Here is an 8,041-nt window from a genome sequence, read left to right as displayed (position 1 = left end):
GACAAAAACAAAAACTACAAAAAGACGACAAACGAAAACTGTAATATGTACAACCTGACGTAAAAATCAGGTAATAGGTCTTTAAACTTGCAATAAATAAATAAATAAATATCTGGAAATATAAGGAGAGGAAGATTACAATTAACTCGGCGTGGTCGTATCCTGGACTATTAGAGCAGGAAAGGGAGAACCAGAAAACAGTCCGAATGAAACGGCATAGCAGTACGTAAGATAACTTACTAAAAAAAACTCTAAAGTTAATGCAAGGAGCATACAAAATAAAATAATCTGAAAAACAAACCATTAGAAACAGACTGGAGAAAAACACGGGGTATTGGGAGCAGTAGAGAACGTAAGGAGAAAACGGGAGAACTGAGTTATCTCATGAGCGTCGGTGACAACAGACGTAGCAGCGCAGAACGAGACCAGGCGCACAAACTGTAAATATGGCCCCAGAGCAAAACGGCGCAGGAGGCCCGTCCGCATTCACACAGAGGCTCGCATATGAATGATAAGAGCACGAGCAAACTACTGGACTGGCAGCAACGACAGGCAGTAGGGCACGCTGTAAAGAGGAGGGGGGAGGGGGACTGCAGTGCAATAACAGCAAAAAATCGAAAAATACACTGAAAGACAAAAGAAAAACGACGTACCAAAGATTGGTTTCCTTCGCTGTCCGTACCGTCTCCAGACACATCTTGCTGATACTCGGAGCTCAGTTCGAAGTGGGATTCATCACTGAAGACAATTCTGCTACGGTCAATGAGATTCCAGGCCGAAGACGTGTCTAGAGACGGTGCACTTAGCGGTGGGGTACCTACCTGACTGTCGCCCGCCATAACAACCTGAAAACCACTAATTATGGTCTTAGGTGCCATTTCTTTTCATAGCAGGACACTTTGGTTGTCATTCGCGGCACCCTTACATTACAGAGGTACGTCGACGATATTCTACTCCCTGTTTTGTTGCCCTTCGTGGCAAGCCATCCTGGGCTTACCGTTCAGCAAGACAGAGCCCGGCCACACACGGTGAGGGTTTCTACTGCTTGTCTTCTTGTTTGCCAGGTCCTACCTTGGCCAGCAACGTCACCGGATCTCACCCAGTTGAGAGCATTACGGGCAGGCCACTCATACACTCTAGGTATTTTGACGATTTAACAGGCCAATTGGACGGATTTTGCCACGATGTCCCTCAGGAGGACATCCAACAACTCTGTTAATGAATGCTAAGCTGAATAACAGCTTGCATAAGGACCGGAGTTGTTCTCTTTAACAAATCATCCAATTTTTCTGAAGTTGTAATCATTCTTTTGTACATTTACATTACATCTACCCATTTCCCTCTCATTCGTATAATTCTTTCGTGGCACGTCGTTTTTCTTTTGTCTTTCAGTGAATTTTCCGATTTTTTGCTATTATTGCACTGCACCTCCCCTCCCCCTCCCCCGCCTCTTTACAGCGTCCCCTACCGCTTTTCATTGCTGCTAGCCCTGTAGTTTGCTTGTACTCTTATCATTCATATGCATGCTCTGTGTAAATGCGGACGGGCCTCTGGCGTTTTGCTCTGGGGCCATATTTACAATTTGTGCGTCTGGTCTCGTTCGGCGCAGCTATGTCTGTTGTCGCCAACGCTCATGAGGTAACTCATTCTCCCGTTTTCTCCTAATGTTCTCTAATGCTCCCTGTTCCGGTTTTTTTCTGCAGCCTGTTTCTGATAGTTTGTCTTTCCCTTTATTCCATTTGGTATCGTATCTAGAACTTTTGCATGCTTCTTGGCAGTATCTTCATAGTTTTTTTTTTACGTGAGTTAGCCCATATACTGCTATGCAATTTCATTCGGCCTGTTTTCTGGTTCTCACTTCACTGTGATAGTAGTCCAGGATAGGACCACGCTGACTTAATTGTAATGTCCCCCTCTCTTATATTTCCAGATAAGCTGATGACGCCCTACTCGAGGGAATTGCGTCGTTCTTGAAATAATAAACAACACTGTGCAACCTACGATTGTTTTGTTCAAATAAGTTTCACTATAGGACTTAGTAGTTGTTGTGCTCAGAGCTGGAAAGTCGGTTTACAGGGAAGGGACTTTATCATTAAAGACCTGACGAAGATGGCACCTAAAGCTCGTGACACCAACGTGTGCTTTTTAAAGTTGTTCCAGCGATACTCAACGGTGCTGTAAATGGAGCTCATTCCACGACGGCTGACATGGTGTACTTTGAGCTTATGCTGGTCCAAACAACTAGTGGTAGGCTAGTTTAAGTGTTTCTAAGTGTGTGCGAAACTTGCACAATAGGAAATACAAAATTGAAACGATTAGAAACCTTTGTAAACGAAGTGTTAGAAGAGACTGTTGAAAATCAGATGGACTGATGGAAAAGTCCATTTGTGTACTCCAATTCAAAGTGTCCAGCGGTCACTATTTTTCGCCGACCAGAGTTGTCGCCATCGTCAGATGCTCTGACAAACTGACTCCCTGCATATAGTCGGCTACTTCTTTCTAAGCTACTAGCCTAGTTAGTGAGTGGTGTGAGATTTTACCCTGCGGTAATGCCTACTATTCTTATGTTAATGTTGCTGTTTATTTGGGTTAGCGTGTTTGTATGTGTTCTCTTGTTGTCATTATAGCCCACTGTCATCTTGGGTGCGGCTACTGCACTCCAATAGCTCCTCAGGCAGCGTAAAGTGGTTAGTATTTTCATATCTCAGCCCAGGCGACGTATTAGTATGTCGCCGGATTTACTCGCCTTCTCATGTAATTTCTTCACACGTTCCAGGAATCTGCGGAGCACTTGTTGTTCCTTCGCTTCTTCGTGTAAGTAGTGGGCGGGAAAGTTTCGCGGTACGTGGAATATCCTCCTCAGTATTTCATTTTGTTGGCGTTGTAGCTTTTCCAGGTTTGTTTTAGCTACTGTGCCCCTAAAAGTGCAGGTATAGGCCAGGATGGGCCTGATGTATGTTCTGTATACTTGGCAGTATACATTCTACAGGTGGAGTTGAATGTTCATTGCTCAGTAGGTATAACACATCCAGGGCTAGCATTGGAGATCAGGTGTAACCCCTGTCTGCGACCATTGTAGAGGCGGACTAATTCCGGTGGTCGTCTCTTCGTTACTAGGAGCGCTTGGCTTTTTGCAGCATTGAACCCAGTGCGTCAGTCTGCCGTCGGTTGTTCGAAATCTGTACTGGCGTCTTTGAAGTCTTCTCTGTATCTCTTGGGGCTATCGCCTTCTGATGATCAGCGCTGTGTCGTCGGCGAAAATGTACTTGCTGACCCTTGGGGATGTAGGAAACTCAGCTGTATAAGTGTTGTAGAGTACAGGGCCCACAAGATCCTTGTGGCAGTGCAGCACGCATTTCTTTATCAATAGAGTCGCTACTGCCGACCCTTACGATGAATGTTCGACCAGTGAAGTGGTCGCCTGTCAGTTGTATGTGTTATCCTGAAGAGTTTGTAGATGAGTCCTCTGGGTCTAACATTGTCGAAGGTCCGAGATTCGTCAAACAGGACAGTGTCGCAGTTTCCTCTTGTTAACGACCAGACTGGCTTTTTCTACAACTCATACCACTTGTTGTGTGGTAAAGAGTTCTTCTCTGACACCGAACTGTTCTTTCGGTAGCATAGCTTCTCTGTACACTGGAAGGTGAAATGTCTTGGTCAAAAGTCGTTCAAAGACTTTATTTAATACCGGAAGCAAGCTGATCTGTTCATAGGTCTTCTGGTCTTTCCTGTTTTTGACGGGATTAGCTGTCGCCCTCGTGACACAAAGCGAAATGATCATACCACGCCGCCATAGGAATCGTGAACTGGGTATGACTTACCTCAATATGGAAGGTGGAACGTTAACCGGAAATCTGATGTTTTGCCTCCAAAGTGACATATTAGTACATTAGCAATCACACCTATCTTCTTGATTTTCTTGTGTGTTTTGCTCTTACATTATATTTGCGAACACCTAAGTTGCAAGTGATGTGATGTTACATACTCGCTGCAGGTTGCGTAGTGTACATTGTTTCTGCACTACGGAGTACGCCCGGTACACCTCATGCAGGAAAAGAACATTGGTGATACGCTAAGAATACAATATTAAGAACGAAAACACACACGTCACTGATGTAATATTCTACAAAATTTAATATTTATTTCTCAAACCAATTTTTGGCCTTACGCTATCATCATGCACAAAGATAAACATGTGGAGCAGTGAAATTTTTGTAGGATCAAAGACTTTAAATTATTGCAGCTTCGGAGTATCTCAGTTACCAAGGACGAAAAATTCCAGCGTTTGATTTAGGAATAAAAAAAGAGGAATTATTTCAGTGAAAATGATATGTAAGATTATTTAACCAAGATAAAATATGTGATTCGTTACCAAATGAACTGTATAACAAATTACAATTGTTCTTAGAAGAAAATAAACTGAACAATAAACTTTGGGGACATCTTCCGAGCGTGTGGTTGAACAAAATAATTTTGTCTTTAATAGATCCTAAATTACAAACAGATAAATTATGCTAGTGAGAGTAAGCAGGTAAGTGAAGCAACTGTGATTATACAAAGCAAAAATTATTTAAGAGTATAAAAGAAATTACGGAAACTGTAATAAAGGAAAAATTGGGGTGTATCAGTAAGAAGGGTAATTTACAGCATGGCCTGGATGTGATTACGAGCAGTACCTGCAGTTAGAAGTGGCGTGTAAGGGAACTGTGTTGTTCATTCAGTACTAAGCTTGGATAGAAAAACATATCTTTATTAATTTCCATTATTTCGAGGTAGTTCATCTTCCTTCCTTTATAGATGTGATATAATTCTTCATGTTTCACTTGTAGCTATAGCCATCTTTAAGCAGATGATCTGCAAAAGTAGTCTCCTCCTCGAAGTTTCCAACTTCTGGGGTATTTCTTCAAGCGGATGCACATTGCCCTGAGAGACTGATCTATATAAAATTTGCCACAATTACAAATTATTTTTTACATTAGATTCTTTTCCAAAGCTGAAATGTTGCCTTTAACATTGATCAAAAGTTGTCAGATAGTGTTGCGCACATAAAATGGTGTTTTAAAGTTACTGGATTTAAGCTTTCTGGCTACTTTCAGGAGACTTTTCCTGAATTTGGGATTGTGCACCATTGATTTAGTTCTTGAGGTTGTGGGTCGAGAGCAGTGTAGAGAAGAGAGAACACTTGTTGTTACTGCTTTTATGCATTATGGAGTTCACCAAGAGTGGAGCGTAGCCATTATTTGATGCTATTTATCTGATAGCATTTGATACAATTTAGAAGTTGTCTTCGCTTATGGGGATGGCTACTGAAGAATTGTTGTAATTTGTTATATAGTTCATTAGTTAAGGTGTCACAGAATTTATCTTATTGTTAGTTAAATAGTCTTACATCGTATTTTCGTTGAAATAATTCCTCTCGTTTTATTCCTAAATCTAACATTAACAATTTTCATCTTTGCAAACGGAGGTACTCTGATGTTCAGTAGCTTAAAATCTTTGATCGTACAAAAATGTCACAGTGTCACATATTTATCTTCGTACTTAATGATGGCGTAACAGCCGAAAACCAGTTTGTGGAGCAAACAATAAATATTGTAAAATATTGCGCCATGTCGTGTGTGTTTTCATTCATATGGGTAATGTATAAAATGTTCTACCAACAACCGACGGAACAATTAATCAATGCAAGCATATAATTCTTAAGCGTAAATTTTGTCAGCACACTAGCACAACTTAGAATGACAGCCTACACTAGAACACGATTCATATTGAGGCCGTATGTGAGCTGAGAAGAGTGATATGTGAAGTATTGGATTACTGGCTGCAATTTCACTGCAAGAGCTACAAACCCTGACAAAATCATGTCGAAAAGAGTTTTTGATGTTATTAGAAAGAACGGAGGTTGGAAAAAGTACCAACAACGTAATAACACAAAAGGACAACGAGTGCCTTTACGCCATTTTCCATCTAGGAAATGCGACCGCCTCTTTTTGTTTTTCGTATTATGAAAGAAACTTTGTAATTACGTCATGGTTATTTATATCTTACATGTACCTACTACTTTCATAGTAAATTCGATGCATATATGCTTCAGACATTGTACTAAGACTTTCATAGAACCTGCCTTTATAATGATTTTCATTACCACACTGCGCCACCTCGCTCGGTATTTTTCCATTGCCGTATAATTGCAGTTAGTTATAGCACAAATGAGAATTTGTTCTGGCGGACGCATATTTTTAAAAAAATATTAAGTTCGGGCTTCATAACTTTTATGTCCACTTTACGTCAGCACGCATTGAAATCACACCTTACGATATTTCTTCTTCCGACCTGACTTCTTCAGCAACATGTTCTACATCTACGTACACACTCCACTCCATAAGCCACCACATGGTGCATGGAGGAGAGTACCTTGTACCACTAGTAGTGATTCCATTTCCTGTTCCACTCCAAAATGGAGCGAGGAGGTTAACGACTGTCTATATGTTCCCGTACGAGTCCTATTTATGTTTTCTTCGCGGTCCTTGCTCGAAATGCACTTTGACGGCGCTAGAATCGTTCTGCAGTCGATTTAAAATGCCATTCTCTAAATTTCCTCAACAGTGTTTTGCGAAAAGAACGTCATCCCTCCAAGGATTCCCATTTAAGCTCACACAGCATCTCCATGACACTCTTCTGTTGATCGAACCTACCGGTAACAAGTCTAGCAGCCGGCCTCTGATTTGATTCGATGTCTTCCTTTAATCCGACCTCTCGGGGATCCCAAACACATGGGCAATACTCTAGAATGGAGCGCACTAATGTTCTATACGCGGTCTACTTTTTAGTTGAGCTACACTTTCCAGTAATTCTTCCAATAAACCAAAGTGGAGCATTCACCTTCCCTACTGTCGACCTTATGCTCGTTCCACTTCATATCGCTTTGCGACGTTAAGCCTAGATATTTCATCGACGTCACTGTGTCAAATGATACACACTAATACCGCATTAAATACTACATGTTTTTTCATGTTATTTCCCTACTGAATTGCATTAACTTACATTTTTCAACATTTAGAGAAAGCTACTATTCGTCACACCAAATATAAAGTCTGTCTAAATCACCCTTGCTCTCCTACAACCACTCAATAAAGACGATTTTCCGTAAACTATAGCGTCACCAGCAAGCAATCAAGATTCTTTCTGAGGATTCACACCACCGAGTTTTTTTACTACACAAGATGAATCACTTAAAACTTGCGCCGCAGATATTGCGGAAATGGAAAGTGCTATTGATGTTCGATTTTGACAAAATGGATTGGTAGTCAGGGGCTCGTATTGTTAGCCAATAAACAGATTGTAATAACACTTAGAAAGTACATTTGTTTGCGCAATCACACACTTTTCAAATGGAACAATGCCTAATGTCACTAACAAACTAAAAGTAGGTAAAATCAAAATGTCAATGGTGTTTGTTGCAGGAGTCTAGAGCGAGTTGTTTACGAGATATAGTATGGTGCAAAGTTTCCACACTGACACTTGTTTGTGCTATTCAACATGAGCAGTTGCTACGTACGATGTTGTTATGTTTGCTCAGAGTGTGCTTGTGTTATATTTGAGTGCAGTGCGACTTGCTAGTGAGTTAGTGTGTGACAGTCCAAGCAACAGGTGTGTGTGGACGATGGGATTGATCAATGCCGAAAAACCCGACTTTCTTTGGGTGTATGGAGAGTGTAGGAACAATGCAGTTCGTTCTTGTACGGTGTATGTGGCAAGATATCCCAATAGATGTCAACCATCTAGCGATTATTTACCAACCTCTTCAACCAGTTACCTGAAAGTAATAGTGTTCAAAAATGGTTCAAATGGCTCTGAGCACTATGGGACTCAACTTCTCAGGTCATTAGTCCCCTAGAACTTAGAACTAGTTAAACCTAACTAACCTAAGGACATCACACACATCCATGCCCGAGGCAGGATTCGAACCTGCGACCGTAGCGGTCTCGCGGTTCCAGATTGCAGCGAATAGAACCGCACGGCCACTTCGGCCGGCAAAGTA

Source organism: Schistocerca nitens, chromosome 1, assembly GCF_023898315.1.
Source record: "Schistocerca nitens isolate TAMUIC-IGC-003100 chromosome 1, iqSchNite1.1, whole genome shotgun sequence".
NCBI classification, from domain to species: Eukaryota; Metazoa; Arthropoda; class Insecta; order Orthoptera; family Acrididae; genus Schistocerca; species Schistocerca nitens.
This window is presented reverse-complemented; position numbering follows the sequence as displayed.